This window comes from Kryptolebias marmoratus, linkage group LG2 (genome assembly GCF_001649575.2).
Source record: "Kryptolebias marmoratus isolate JLee-2015 linkage group LG2, ASM164957v2, whole genome shotgun sequence".
Taxonomy (NCBI): domain Eukaryota; kingdom Metazoa; phylum Chordata; class Actinopteri; order Cyprinodontiformes; family Rivulidae; genus Kryptolebias; species Kryptolebias marmoratus.
This window is the reverse complement of record NC_051431.1, coordinates 33,688,413-33,703,960: the sequence shown is the minus strand read 5'-3', so window position 1 is coordinate 33,703,960 and position 15,548 is coordinate 33,688,413. Positions and strand designations below refer to the sequence as shown.

At 41.4% G+C, this 15,548-nt stretch overlaps 1 pseudogene; it reads right to left on the bottom strand.

Annotated features, from left to right (window-relative positions):
• Positions 1–14,625: 14,625 nt before the first annotated feature.
• On the bottom strand, positions 14,626–15,034 carry LOC119617739 (annotated as a pseudogene).
• Positions 15,035–15,548: the final 514 nt, after the last annotated feature.

Sequence of the window (15,548 nt, the reverse complement as noted above, 5' to 3'; positions counted from 1 at the left end):
CAGACATGAAAGTTGTTATTAAGTAAAACAGGCTTTTTGACTCCACCTCCTCACACACCTTGTGGAAACAAGTAAACTTCAAAAAGCAGGAACATACTGAGATGTTAATAGCACCAGGTTGTGGTGATTGGGGTAGGGCAGTTGTTTGTTATGCGTCTTTAACATTTGCATACAGGAGGTTCAAGGTTTTATTGTCCCACGTTGTGCAGTCTACAAAATAATGACAATTGGAGAGACAGTTCAAGCTGGTATGATTAAAATTACCAGTAATGGTGATGAAAGCCTCCAGTTGTTTGTCCTGCAGCATAGCAACAGCACATTGGATAATAATATAAAATGAAATGAAAAACCTGAACAACTGAAATAATATGCTCCCTTTAACATGCCATCTTTTTTCTTGGCCTATTAAGGACATATGGGAAACACTCTTGACCAGTCCTACAGTTCACCTCATAAACACACAACTACGAAAAATATTAGTCTTTATTAGTCAACAAGTTTGTGACATTAGGGAGAAAATTTACAGCCCACAGTGCTACAACCAGAAAACCACCCAGGATCAACTTCAGAGTTAGTTCAGATTGGAATTCTGTGGGTGAACAATTGTTGTAGGTAGCTTTTTGAATGGCCTCAGTTTGGAGAAAAATTAGTTTGGACCAAATTCACAAACTAACAGCTAATTTGAGCAGCACCAAGAACAAAATGGGTCATACAATCTTTAACTCCACTTTCAAAAAGTTCACAGCAGGTCATATAAATGCAGTTCAATAAACTGTTTTATTGTCATTCATTTCACATTAACTAATATACTAAGAACTTGTAAGAAATAACATTATATTAATAAATTAGAAATCAATAAAAAAATAAGTATATAGTGTTTTGAATTGTCTCATTAAAAATGGAACAGAAAAAAACCCCAAATATCCCCAGTATTTTATAGAAAATGGAAATAGTATCCAAAATATGAATGAATTCGTTGTTGGATTCAGTGAATTCTTTGTAAATGTTGGACCAAATCTTGCTGGGATAATAAATAATGAAGAGCAAAATTAGATGAAGAAGACTTCTACTTCTTTTTCTTTTGGCTCTTCCCTTTGCAGAGGTAGCCACAGACACTCATCCAAAGAAATAATAGCTTGATGATTTTAATAGCAGTGGAAAAATGAGTAATATATGACATTGTGAATGTCACCAGGTGATAGAGTGACAAGGACTTAGTCACCGACCCAAATTAGATGATAAGGTGCCGGTGCGTGTGCGTGCAGGTGTGGTTGGGGAGGAGTTTTGTTTTTTAACAGGCTGCAGCACGGAGCAGACAGCGTCGGCAGCAGGAGGCTCATTGGTGTGGCCAAATCAGCTGTGGTGATCGAGGTGAGACGCGGAGGAGTGTGAGAGCAGCGTGGCCCGTGGGACGGAGAGAAACGTGGAGACCTGGTGCAGCGCGTGGCAGAACGGGTCAGCAGTGGGAGGCTCATCGGCGCAGTTAAGCCAGCGGCAGTGATCCAGTGAGGCGGAGAGGAACGTGCAGAGCGGCGTGTGAGACAGGACGCTACGTGGGAGTACTGGAGGGGAAGAAGCATGCAACCCCCCTCATCCTGGTTCAGTACTTGTTTCTGTTTTGTGGTGCCAGGGCTGCATGATTCTGGCCTTGTGGTTGAATTGGAGAAGCATGCAACCTTTCTCCTCCTAGTTAAGTTCCTGTTTTTGTTTTGTGGTGCTGTTGGTTCCAGAGCTGCATGAAACTGGCCCGAGTGGTTGAGTCGACTTGTTACCGTTTTAAAAAAGACAACTTTCTCTCAACATGTTGATTCTGTAGTGAGCTCCCCAAATAGGACGTGTTTGTCGGTTTCACGGGTTGCTCCCCATGACATGAATAATTTTAGGACTAAAACAGCACAGACTGAAATGAAACAGACATGGTAACTGTGAAGAGTGTTATTGAGACCAACTTTGAGAGAACTTTATTTCCACTCCAGATGGAAGTAGCAAGAGGTTTTTTTCCATATACAAAGCAGGATGTAGGCAGTATTTTACAAATTATAGGCCAGTATCAATAGTTTCCCAGAATACAAGAAACAGAACATACAAAGACAAAACATGAACCAAATACAAAATACAAAATACAAAAGAAAACAAAAACAAGGAAAACAACACCCAAAATCCTGACAGTTACTCTGCATTATCATTACATCACCACATGTGATATTCATAAATCCAGATTCATATTGGTTTATTTGTGCAAAATATTGTCTATTAAGTATATAACTCATTAACCAGTTCAGAACAACACCTCTGCAACAACACTTCTCTAATCAATATCATGATTGACCATGTCCTATGCTTTCCTATAGTCTAAGAACACTTAACTACTTAAAAACAGCACAAACAATACTCAAAGTAAGAAACAGGGATATCTATTAGAGGAATTAGTGTTAATTGTTCATAACTTTTCCATAGAATCCCACTTCAAAGATATTGGAATTATCCATTTAAGGCAGTTTCAAATTTGATAAGATATTCTTTTTTTCTCTGGAGGAATTTACCATTTGGTTGTTGAATGTTGCCTTTCATATGCTAAAAAAAGAACAAACTTTGGCTCCAGTAACCAGAAAACAAACAACAACTCTGTTGGTCCCCTCAGCCTCACCGTTAGGTGCTTCATTACCATTACCATGAACACACACACCAAACATTGGACTGATCTCATTCAAACACACACCTCGTAAAAGGTCAATCCACAAAACACTTTTCTGTATTGAGTCATCACCAAAATTGGAAAGTTTTAATTTTTTCAGTTTTTCTTTTCAAAACACAAACTAAGACTGGAAGAAAAAAACAGCCATCAAACCACGTCATTTGTCATAATGTCTCACTGCCGGTAGCTGTGGACAGAATGAGAATGTGGGGCAGAGGCTAAGGATGTGATGGTGCATATTAAGGAGGAGAGCTTCACCTATAAAGGGAGGGGGAGGTGTGGCACTGGTGTGGTCTGAAAAGAGTACCAGAGTTCTGCCCTCTACCTCTGTAGCTGTCTCCCTCCAGATATTCACATTAACTCTCTCTGTACTTTTAAATCATATTTGAAAACACATTTGTTCCAGCTTGCATATATTGTTTTATTCAGTCTCTATGTTTGTGCAATTTTAAAGTAATGCACTTTACTGCTTCCTATGCATTTCTAATGACAGGCCCCATTTACTATCAACCTCTAACAGGTCTCTAAAAGAATAAAGGTGTCATCTTACTCTTCTGTCAACTTTAGTTCAGCCCAAACAGAAGAGTGAAACCAAACAAATTAAAAATCAAAATAAGGAGGTTGGCAACTAGATGTGTGCCATTACTTTTTGTGGGGTTTGGAGTTATCATGGCAATGTAATTCTTAAAAAAGTTACCTAAAATCCCAATAAAAAACAATCTGCAGGACTTTCAACTGACAGAATTAGAGGTCACATGCCCTACAGCACAAATGCAACAGAAAAATAGCAAACAAACTCATTAGAACGTAAATTATTCTGATCTTCTTCCTGCCAGTGTTTCTGTTATTGCTTTAAGATTTATAGTTTTCTCGAAAATCGCTCCAGGATGCAGAATGCCCTTGTCAGGTCCTGTTCTGACTCATTTCAAATTTTAAACTTGTCTGACTGTCTTTCAGAACGGGGTGTGAGGAGTGCAGGAATTTATCATATCTCTGACATAAAGCAGTTTGTTTTTTTTTTAAGAATTTTTTAACCAGCCACTCAAACATTTTACCAGCCACTATTTTTCCTTTTTATGTGTAACACTTCCTTTGGTTACAAACCCCACCAGTACAATCAAATTATATAAATCATATGATTTATTCTTAACGCTGTCAGAAAAACCATTTACAGTAAAGAAGTTTATCATACATATGTACTTAGACTGATTTAACTTAGCACATCATGAACCTTAACAGTTGTGTAGTACAATACGTTATTTTTAAGAAATTACTAACAAACTTTAACAAGCTACACAACCCTGACCTTCACAAAGTCCTTTCATTATTTTGTGGCTTCTATATCCCTAATCATCATTTGATTCAGATTCAGATTCTGCTCTCATCAAAAACAAGCCGGTCACGGAACTCGTAAAAAAAACAGCCGTTTCACTTTCGGTTCTTCCCTCGACTCTTCCTGCAAAATGTTTTTTGTTGTGTGCCATCTGGTTAGCTCTTGAAATTTACTGCCACATTGCTAAAGCTACTGCTCAAATTTTATCTTTCTTCCAATGGCATTTAGAGCAAACTAGCAGCAACTCAGGCACATTGCTGCCCCCTACAGGTCAGGAGTACAAATTGAATGTTTTTTGGGTTTTTTTTCTGTACAAATTGCAAACCTGCCACAGTGGCTGGTGTGTTGTTCACATTTACAAGCCACTTCAAACATTTACCCACATTTTGCCAGTGGCAGGTGCCAATTTCCACCCCTGGTGAAAACCAATCTCTTTTCACTTATGGTTCAACATTTTTTTCAATACACCTTATAGTTTTTGCACAGTGGCTCTTTCTTTGTAGAATGCTTTTCTGAATATTTGTCTCTCTTCTTGACTTGTTGCAGTCAAGTTGCAGTCTGCCACTCCCCCATTTTTACCCTCTTGAAAGAGCGGGAAAATCTGATTTGCTAAAGCCAAGCTGTTTCCTAAGTTACTAGCAGATCTCTCAATTGTTTGAAACTTCATCAACTATTATTGATGATGAAAATTTTGTGTGGCAGTAGCTGAAGGTGATTACCAACAGATTCTCTGACTGCTCACAGATCCCTCAGTTCTCTGTTTAAAACTTAGCCATTAACTATTGTGGACAATTTCTGTTAGTAAGATGTCTTTTGAAAAACTTGATGAATTCTAATGAAACTCTTAGAAAGTAACCATTGGATGCATGTCAGTAATTGATTACATTTTGGAGTCATCCTGATTTAGGATGGACACCATATCTACATGCACGACGTGGCAGGTCCCTTCATAATTTCCTCAGGAATGTTTCTAGCTGATTTTATTGTTCTGCTTTATCTGGTAAAGTGACTTTAGCGGTTTTAAAATGTGCTTATAAATAAAATGTATTGGTATTATTAATATAAGTAATAATATTAATAATATTATTAGATATGGTTGAGGTGGCGCCCTGATATGATGCTGCGTTCCATTTATCCTTGGAAGTCAGAATTTCTGCTTTCCAAATTTGAACATCAACTGGAACACCCTCCAGTGTAAAATTCCAACTCAGAGAGTCAGAAATTTCTCACCAGCCTCAAACCTGAAAGTCCAATGTGGGTGACTCATTCATGAAAAGTTGTGATAGCATCAGTAATAAACATTTTTATTTCTGTCAGTTAAATGTCAATAATGCAGTCAAAAACACAGTTTTGTCCAACCACTATTAGAAAACATGTTGCTACAGTGTTTGAATGCAGGGAAATTTATTGTTATCTCTCACTGCCAAAGGTGAAGGCAATAATATGTTTGCCCATATCTGTTTGTGTTTGTAGCATAAACAAAACATCTCATGAACCACTGAACATATTAAGAAAACCTTCAGAAAAATAATCATTGCATGTACATCTACAAATGATTAACATTTGGAGCCAACCAAATTCTGTCATTATTTTTTACAATTGTTTGAACTCTCAGGAGACAGAAGAATTGATTAATAAAGTTTATTATACTAGGAAATGAGAAGTAACGAGTCTTTATACAGGGAAACTGCAGGTAGATGAGAGGGAACTTAATCACTGGAAACAGGAAGTTGGAGAAGGTGAATTCTTGAATTCTGACATGGGAAATGTAGTGGAAGGACAACTTACTGGAGAAGATGAAGTTTGGTGGTCTGCCAGGAACAGGTGAGTGGAACTCGGGCTCTGGGTCCGTGAGCTGAGTCCAGGAGAACACAGAAGAACAAGCGGATCTTTAGAAGAGTCCGGGAAATTAGACCAAAGGTGGAGTCGGAGGACGGACAGGGTTCACAGAGTAGTCAGCAGGATAGAGGAGCAATGTTAGGCAGCCGTGGGAGGAGTTTCAATAATTTTGCAGAATGTGTCATAGACACAGGAGTTACTCAAGGAACTGGTTTCCAGGAAGCTAACCTTGGTGGTAAACACAAAGAGGTAGACAAAGTAGTCAGACTTCTAAACAAGCTTCTAGTCATAACTAGAACACAGAGAGTGTGGCTCCAGTAAACAGGCCGACAATCAACTCCTCTTATCCAGTAGCTGATGAACCCAGACGAGTTGCAGGTGAGTCCAATAATGAGCCAGTCCGTCCTCTGGCAGCGACTCCATGGCTCCCTCTGATGGAGAAAACACAGAAACCAAGCCTGTGTTCCCTAACAAATGTAAGATGGTTGCCACAGCCAACTGTCCTTGAAAAATATAATGATGGCTATAATTCAACCAATTATCCAACACAAAAATGATTACAACTTTGTCAGTTTTACAGATGTTGAACAAAAAATTGATGTAGCAGTAGCTGAGAGTCATTCGCAACACGTGACATCTCTTGATATTGCATTGCATTGCATATGTGTAGCATTATTTTTAAAATTATTGACTATAACTCAGTTTTTAACATAAGATAATCTTGGTCTAAAACTCTGACATGAAAGGCAGGAATGCTAGGGCTCTTATTGTTGATTTCTATTGCCAATGGTAGTTAGTCTGGTTATTGAGCACAACAGACAGCAAATCCCACTGGTTTAACAAGTTGCAACTGGAAGTTCAGTCTGATGTCATTCACAGATCTGAGTTCTGACTTCCGAGGTAAATGGAACGCAGCATAATATGGATGTGGAGGTGATAAATGAAGCTGAAAGGAGAACATCTGGGTAATGTTGAGGTCTTTGTGTGTGTGTGTGTATAGTCAGTGTAGAGACTTGAAAAGCTGTGGGTCTGGCTGGTCCTGTGACTTCAGCACATGAGCCATTCATTACACAGAGGCAGTTACAAACCAGACTAAATGAGCCTGAACCAACAGTCTGACTAGAGGTGTGTTTCTAAACCTTACTGTGCTTTTTAATGTGAGTATAAAAAATTCAGTGTTATGTTCATAATGCTGTTTGTGTCACCACTTTCAAAAAAATCATCACAACAAACACTAAGCTCAATCCTGAGCAGCCCATTCGAAATAAAAAATAAATAAATAATCAAAACAGAGCTTGTTACTTTTTCCACAATGACAATGTTGTTTGCATGAAACTCCTAACTTTAAAACTTGCTTTTATTTGGAAATGTCCATGACTGTCCTCTTTAAAGTTTTGGGCATGCTCACTTCTACCGAGCTCCTTTACCAATTAAAAAAATAAAAACATTTCACCTAATCGACAAACTGAACATAAAAGATTATGCATGATCTTATGTGATATTACAATATTTTGCATCATCTGTTTGGACTCGAAGTATGTGTTGTGCATGACTGTCAGCTACTACCACACTAAACTTTGGTTGGGGTGTGTATGTATGTGTGGTGGTTGGGGGGGTTAAAGGTAGGACAGAGAACAGCAGAGGATACTCTCACCTCTATTTAACCTTTCTATAAATTTAGTTTAGTTTAGTTTATCTTAGCTCATATTTTGACTGTCTTAGCCTAAGTGTTGTTTAGTTCAGCTTTAATTTTTAGATTATTTTAGCTACTATTTGACTGTTTTAGCTCATGTTTAGATATGTTTAGTTTCATGATTTCATTTAGATTATCCTATATTTCATTTAGAAAAATAATCACAAAATAATCACAAAAGAACAGTTGTGTCAATGTGGTGAGAGAGGCCGAAGGAGGCCTTTGGCCATCTGACAGTAAGATAATATAATGTTGAGTTAGAAGAGTAAATTTTGGGATTCTTAATCAATGTCTTTGAATATAATCAGTAGGGACAGACGTGGTAAAGACGTCTGAGCGGGAGTGATGTGCTAGTAACCTCTCCTCCCAAAATAGTATTGATTTTATTGAATAGGAGTTTGTGGTGGTCTCCTTCGGAGACCAAAAGGGGGAAACTGTGAAGTTATATAAAATGTTATATAAAAGTTATATAAAATGTAAGACCATGAAGTTTCTTTTTACCAGAGTTCAGAGCCCAGAAACAATGTAAAGGATAATAGCAGATCATAGAGAACACATGGTGAAATCATGAAATCATGAAATCCAGGAAGCAGCTCTCCACGAGGAGAATGGAAAAACACTGACATGGAAAAGTACCAGATGGGACTGATGTTTTGCTTATCGAGTAACAAAACTACATCGAACAGGAAGTTAGATTGAGACGTAGGCTGAGTGCTCTGAACTTCGGTAAGGGTCTTTTTCTCACGTCTCCCTTTCAGCGCTGAAAGTGAATAAATGTGTTTTGATTTTAAGATGGACTCTTGGCTGTTTTTGACTCTCTTTCTCCGTGCATCTTCCTGATCCCGTGTGAGGACGGAGAGCAGGTGTTTCAGTATTTTGGGAGTTTTTATCTGTCCTTAACATTATACATGATTGATCTGTATTTGATTATGATGTTTCTTTGATGTTTGCTGTACCTCTGTAATTGATTATGTATGTGAAGTGAAATGAAATTTATTTATATAGCACTTTTCAGCAATAAGGCGATCGAAAGCGCTTTACAACAGAAACAAAAACAGAATCCGTACATGATGAAACACAATGAAAGACAAAAAAATAAAAACACATCAATCATGTCTAATCTAAATGAATCATGTATAATCTAAATTGTCATGGTACGTGGAGATGGAGACGAACCCAGAGTGCAGACTCATCTTCTTAAAACAACTAATTTATTAACTTAAGAAGAATAAAACAAAAGCTGTCTTGGCAGCAAAACAAAAATATAAAATCATCTCTAGGCAAGGCAAAACGTAGGAAGGCAAAGCAGGGAGAAACCACGGACAACAAACAATGAACCGGGAGGGTGTGGGAGAAGTGACTGGGTTTTTAAACACTGAGGGTGACGAGGTAAGTGGAAACAGGTGAATGGGGATAATGACAGACAGGTGGAGATGGGCGTGGCAAGGATGGCAAAAGAGTGACAGGGGAGGAGTGAATACTGACAGCAACACAAACAGGAAAAACCAAACTGAAACAATTACTCAAAACAGCAACAAGATAATAAAGATAACAAACTGAAAACACAAAAACACAAATCCTCACAGTACTCCCCTCTTAAGGGACAGCCCCTGATGTCCCTAAAACAAAACAAAACCTAGCCTGGAGGGTGGTGGGGGAAAAAAACAAAAACGCAGAATGGAGGGCACACACAAAACACAACAAGGTCATTAACAAAAACCGACGAGGCAAATGGCCTGGGGAACAAAACAAGACAACAAAAAGAAAATCAAAATGTCCGAGAGAGACCTGGGCATTGTCCATAAAAGGACCTGGGTTCTGACGGGCAGCAAGGGAACAGTCCTTGGCGTAGCGAGAGTTCAGGCGGGTGGCCCGAACGCCGTCCACGGCGGAGAGAGAGTTCTGGCAGGCGACCTGAATGCCGTCTGCCGTCAAGCAGGCAGACGTGGACCAAGCAGGCGAGAGCCAGGCAGACGTGGACCAAGCAGGCGAGAGCCTGGCAGATGTTGACCAAGCAGGCGAGAGCCAGGCAGATGTGGACCAAGCAGGCGAGAGCCTGGCAGATGTGGACCAAGCAGGCGAGAGCCAGGCAGATGTTGACCAAGCAGGCGAGAGCCAGGCAGATGTGGACCAAGCAGGCGAGACAGAGCGGAGCAAGGCATCGTCCGAGACCCTCTGCGAGGCTGAGCAGAGTGAGGTGTCCTGCCGGACCCTCGACGAGACTCAGGAGGGGAAGCTGAGGAGGCAGCGGCGTCTGCGACCCCCTCGGAGACTGGGTGAGAAGTGTCATCCTTGGCGACCCCCTAGGAGACACAGGATGGTGGAGCGTCGTCCTCGGCGACCCCCTCAGAGACACAGGATGGTGGAGCGATGGTGGGCAGTTCAGGAGACAGAGAAACAGAGAGAAAAGAAACATGTCCGCCTTCCACCAGGAGCAGAGAGAAAAAACTATGCACCTGCTCTATTTGATTCTGTTGTTGTTTCAGTTGTAAAGCGCTTTGGATCGCATTGCTGCTGAAAAGTGCTATATAAATAAATTTCACTTCACCTCAGACAGAGACCTGCGGTCAGAAAGGCAGTCTCAATTGTAATCATGAAATGTAAAAAAGGAAAACTAATAAATACAAGTTATGTGAATATTATATAGATATTAGATAGATATAGATATATAGATTTTTGGGCAGTCTGCTTGGTTCTGGCCATGATAGGACTTCAGGGTTCTTCACATTTAACACTTGTTGTCAATGTTACGCATCATAACAAAATGTCCAAAAGTAAAAGGTTTCAGTAAAAATACTTCCAGCTACACAGCATCCGGTAACAGGAGAAATAATCATCCAAAAAAGGTCATTTCCACAGATCTTGCACTTGAGTAAGTGAAACATAGGTTTTTAAGTGGGGAGCAGCACAGGCGAGGATAAGGAGCAATCAGCAGGAGAGGGAGCAGTGAGCAGCATGAATCAAGGCAGAACAGAAATCATGACTGTGATGATCATGTCTGTCTCTCATGCCTTGCCTAGTGTTCATGCTAATCATGCTCATTCTAGCTACCTGTGTCTCTACCCTGATTGTTATCTCTCCCATTCGGTCTGTGCGCTATATGTTCTCCTCTCCTGCTCTCCTCCAGTGCCAGATTATGAAAGATATCAAGCAAGTAGTTCTCCAGTGTTTCCTGTCTCCTGGTGCTTTACCCTTGCTCTCGTTTCTTGGACCCCCGATTACACCTTGCCCCTGACGGAACCACGTTGGACTACAGATATCTGGACATCGACCCATCTCCATTTACTTCCTGGATCTCGTGTGAATTACTGAACTGCCCTCTCCCTCCATAGAGCTGCTGCCAGAGGCGCAGTCGCTGTGTGTTACGATTCCTTTGTTTACAAATAAAGCGGTTTTAACCGCCCACTCTTATGTTGTGGCTGATTTTCCGGGTCTGCTAACTGGTTCGTGTCATTGACAAGCTGATCCGAAATGCTGCTGCTAGAGTTCAAATGAGAGTTAGAAGGAGAGATCATATTTCTCCAGTTTTAGCTTCTCTCTAATGGCTCTGTGTCAGATTCACAATAGAATTTAAAATCTGACTTCTGACATACAAAGCTCTCAACAACCAAGCTCCATCGTATATAAAAGATCTTATTGTTCCATGTTTTCCTAATAGAGCACTTCGCTCTCAGACTGCAGGCTTATTTGTGGTTCCTAGATTTTCTAAAAGTAGAATGGGAGACAGAGCTCTCAGTTATCAGGCTCCTCCCTTGAGGAACCAACTTTCAGTTTCTGTCCTTAAGGTTGACACCCTATCTACTTTCAAAACTAGGCTTAAAGGGGACCAATTATGCTTCTGTGAACAAGTCAGGACAGGTCTGTGGGCTGTACAAAACGTGTTCATTGCATTTAATACACAAAATCATTCTCAGATATTGAGATTTCACCTGATCAGTTTTGAGCTCATTTCAGAATGTGCGGTTTTAGGACTACATCACTTTTATGCAAATAAAATGCTGTTGGCCACAGCCCCCCCACCAACTCAGTGTCCCGTCTCAAAACATAAAAATTTACTGAAGGATTAAATGCTGCAGATCTGACCAACATTTATGTCATTATTAATTCCCAAAATAAATAAATAGGGCTAGGATCAGCCTGGCCACCAGCAGCAGGGTCAGACACCTCCTTTACCTCGTCCTCTGTTCCCACAGCTGACCTGGAGGTAGCGGTGGACGGGCACTGAGTTAATCTGCGAGGCTTTGTGTGTCTGACTGTTTTTACTGAGTCTAAACGGTGTTACATCCGAGGAGGTGGGGGCTCTGGCATTTTATCAGTGGTCCAAACCTGAGAAGTGTCCGGATGGCTGCCTGGTAAAGATCAGTTTTATTTTTTTCCCAACTTTTATTCTCTTTTATTAACATAGTGTGACGTGAGCGGTGTCTGAGACTTAAATTATAAAATACTTTAACCCACAACGCCACCCAGGGATTTAACCCTGGGACTGTCAAACTTTCCAACCTTTACCAAACCAAAAGGCCGCTAGGTCAGGACAATAAAGAGAGGTGGATCATTGGTCTAAAATTAATAATTTATTTGCACAAGAGTTAAAAATGTAAGCTTACAAAGAATTAAAATCTGGACATGATTATCAAATTTTCTATTGCACACTAGCCCTTCAGCATTTACTGGATACGTTCAAACCCAATTAAGAAATAACAAAGAAATAATATGTTAGTGCACAACAAACAACGTACTGCAACCAAACAAAAAGAACAAACCAAACAATCAGTAATAAAACACCAAACATGCAGGCAAATTCTACATAAATTGACATGCAAAGGAAAAAAACAGCATCAGCAAATAAACATGCAGTTAAATTACAAAAGACTCACCATAGGCAGGTTGATCCCTTACCTAAATAAAATAAAATTGTTAATTGGGTAGTTCGTAATCTAAAGGGTAACGGCATAAAGCAGCAAACTGGGACAAAACAACGGCCCCTTCAGCAGAAGGTGGAGGCAGCCTCAACGCAGCTGCACACCTTGTGCTGCGCACCCGCTGATCAGGTGCGCACACCTAAATGCTGTAGGAGGAAGGGAGGAGCCACCAAAATATATGGTCCAAGATCTAGGAGCAAAATTTAATGTTGGCCATAGCACACAGCCCAAAACAAGCTGGAAAAATAAAGCCACTTACCCCGGCAAAAACCACAAGCCCACGGAGCAAGCAAACCACACGCACTCCAGAGAGCAGGAGGAACCCACACAACCCAACTGCAATCCTGAACCCAAGACAGGCATGATTACAGAAACCAGTCTAGAAGTCAGGAACAACAAAAAGGAACCACAAAACTAACCTGAATACAACGATGACAAGCACAGCGCCTGACGAAGGCACCGCCCCAAACAACTCACCACAGGAGCGCACAGCAAGGTGTCACCAGGAAGCCCCGCAAGACTATGTCTGAGTGCGCATAGTGCACACCTGGTTTTAAAGGCGGCGTGGGTGCCACCCACCACTCACCTTAAAGGTAAATCTGCACCAACCTGCCACATTCGTACTAATGTTAGTTTAGACAAACCTGCAGTGACTTTAACAGAGACGTGTTTCTGGGACAGGTGAGATGTTCAAACTACAACTTTCTTTGGCAATGTCATGGGGACAGTGCCATCAAAAATAAAATGAAGCCACGCAGCTCTGTTCTCAGTGACTGGGAGAACATGCATGGACACATGTTCTATATACAACAAAACATTTTCCTTTTCCAGCAGACATTGTTCAGCAGTAAAACCAGCAGAATAAACTGTGACAGTCTTCTTGTAATAAAGTGGGTGAAGCTCCACTTGGATTGCTAGGTGAAGGGCTGGGCCTGGCTTGGGGTTGCTAGGTAATGTGGATTGTGACGTAACAATCCCAAGGTTTTTTAAACAGGTCGTTTTGCAGACATCACCAGCCACAGAGCCAGCAACCACCCATGCATGGAGGGAGCTGCTTCCCTGGCAGAGGAGATGAACATCTTTTTTCCCACTTTGAGGTAACACCAAAGACAGCTCCATCACAGCTGCCTGTCTACAGCAGCCCCACTCTCACAGTAGAGTGTGAGGTGAGGCGGGTGTTGAGGTAGATGAACCCAAGGAAGGCTGCAGGATCCGATGGTGTGTCGGGACAGGCACCTAAAGACTGTGCAGATCAACTGGCTGGAATCTTCACAAAAATTTTTAACTAGTCCATGTCTCAGGTCACTGTTCCTCCCTGCTTGAAGACCTCTATTATTGTGCCACTGCCGAAAAAAACTAACACCGACACCCTGAAAGACTACCGCCCAGTGGCATTCACACTGATCATTATTAAGTGCTTTGAGAGACTGGTGCAGAGTAACATCCTAGCTTGCCTGCCTGCTGAGCTGGACCCTTTTCAGTTTGCCTACAATGCAAAGAGGTCCATGGAAGATGCTGTATCCACAGCACTTCATGCCGCTCTGACCCACTTGGAACAGCAGGGAAGCTATGTCTGAATGCTCTTTGTAGACTTTATCTTGGTGTTTAATACCATCCTCCCCCAATGTCTGGTGTTCCAGCTGGAAAAACTTGGGCTTCCATCACCCACCTGCAGCTGGATCCTGGATTTCCTAACAGGTCATTCCCAGAAGGTCAGACTAGGCTCCAACACCTCCACTGCTCTGAGTCTGAACACTGGCTTGCCACAGGGTTGCATGCTCAGCCCACTTCTCTACACCCTCTACTCGCATGACTGTCTCCAATCACCCCAGCAAGAGGATTATTAAGTTTCCGGATGATATGATCGTGGTTGGTCATCACAGGCGAAAGGTAGGAGTTGGAGTATAGGGATGAGGTGGAGCGGCTGTTAGAGTGGTGCAAAGTCAGTAATCTGCTCCTCAACATCTCCAAAACAAAGGAGCTGGTGATTGACTTCAGGGAGAACAAAACGGACATTCCATTCCATTCAATTCCATTCAATTCCATTCAATTCCATTCAATTCAATTCAATTCAATTCAATTCAATTCAAAAGTACTTTATTTATCCCAAAGAGAAATTAAATGTTGTTGTAGCTCATAATCCTGGTTTCGTTAAAGAGTTGTTATAGATGATGATTACTGTAGGCGGGAAGGAGCTCTTGTAGTGGTCTGTCCCAATGTGTCCTCAGTGCTGGTGTCCTCAAAGAGCTCTACAAGGTAAGGTTCGCTGGCCTCCTGCAGAGCCATGATGGCCGAGCTCTGGAAACACAGGTCGGTCTTGAAGTCCTGGGTGATCTTCCAGACCAGGTGCTGGGTGGGCAACTTCCAGATGAGCAGCTCAATGGACTTCTGGTAGTAGTGGATCTCCCTGAGAGCCATTGTACTCACCTTTAGCGGTGAGGCTTCTTCACTCCACCAGTGGCTGGTGTGTTCCTGCAGGCAGCTTTGGTGGTGAGCTGCTTCCTGGGAGCTTTACCTCCAGTGGATTTATGGGCAGTCTGCATGGTTCTGGCCATGACTGGGCTTTTCCACGTTTAACATGGAAGAGTAAAAGATTCTAATCAACTGCTCCCGATTGTGAAAAAAAAGCCACCTTGTTGTTATGGTTACGCATCATAACAAAAAGTCCAAAAGCAAAAAGATTTCAGTAAAAATGCTTCCAGCTGCACAACATTCAATACCAGAGGAAATAATCATTCAAAAAAAGTGATTTACATTAAGAAAAAACAGGAATAAAGTTTTCAAAAGCAATATCTCAGAATGAATGTAACAGAACTACTCCAACATGCAGCCACCTTTAGCGCGCAATTCTAGAAGCCTCTCATCTTTAGCAGGACCTGTGTTAAGAGGGTTCCAGTGTTCAGGTTTCTAGGCGTGGAGTTGGAGGACAATCTATCCCGGAGGACCAACACCAAGGAGCTGCTGAAGAAGGTGCAGCAGAAACTGTACTTTCTGAGAATTCTGAAGATGAATTGTCTCCCTCAAGACCTGCTGCTGACCTTCTATCACTGCTCTATAGAGAGTGTGCTC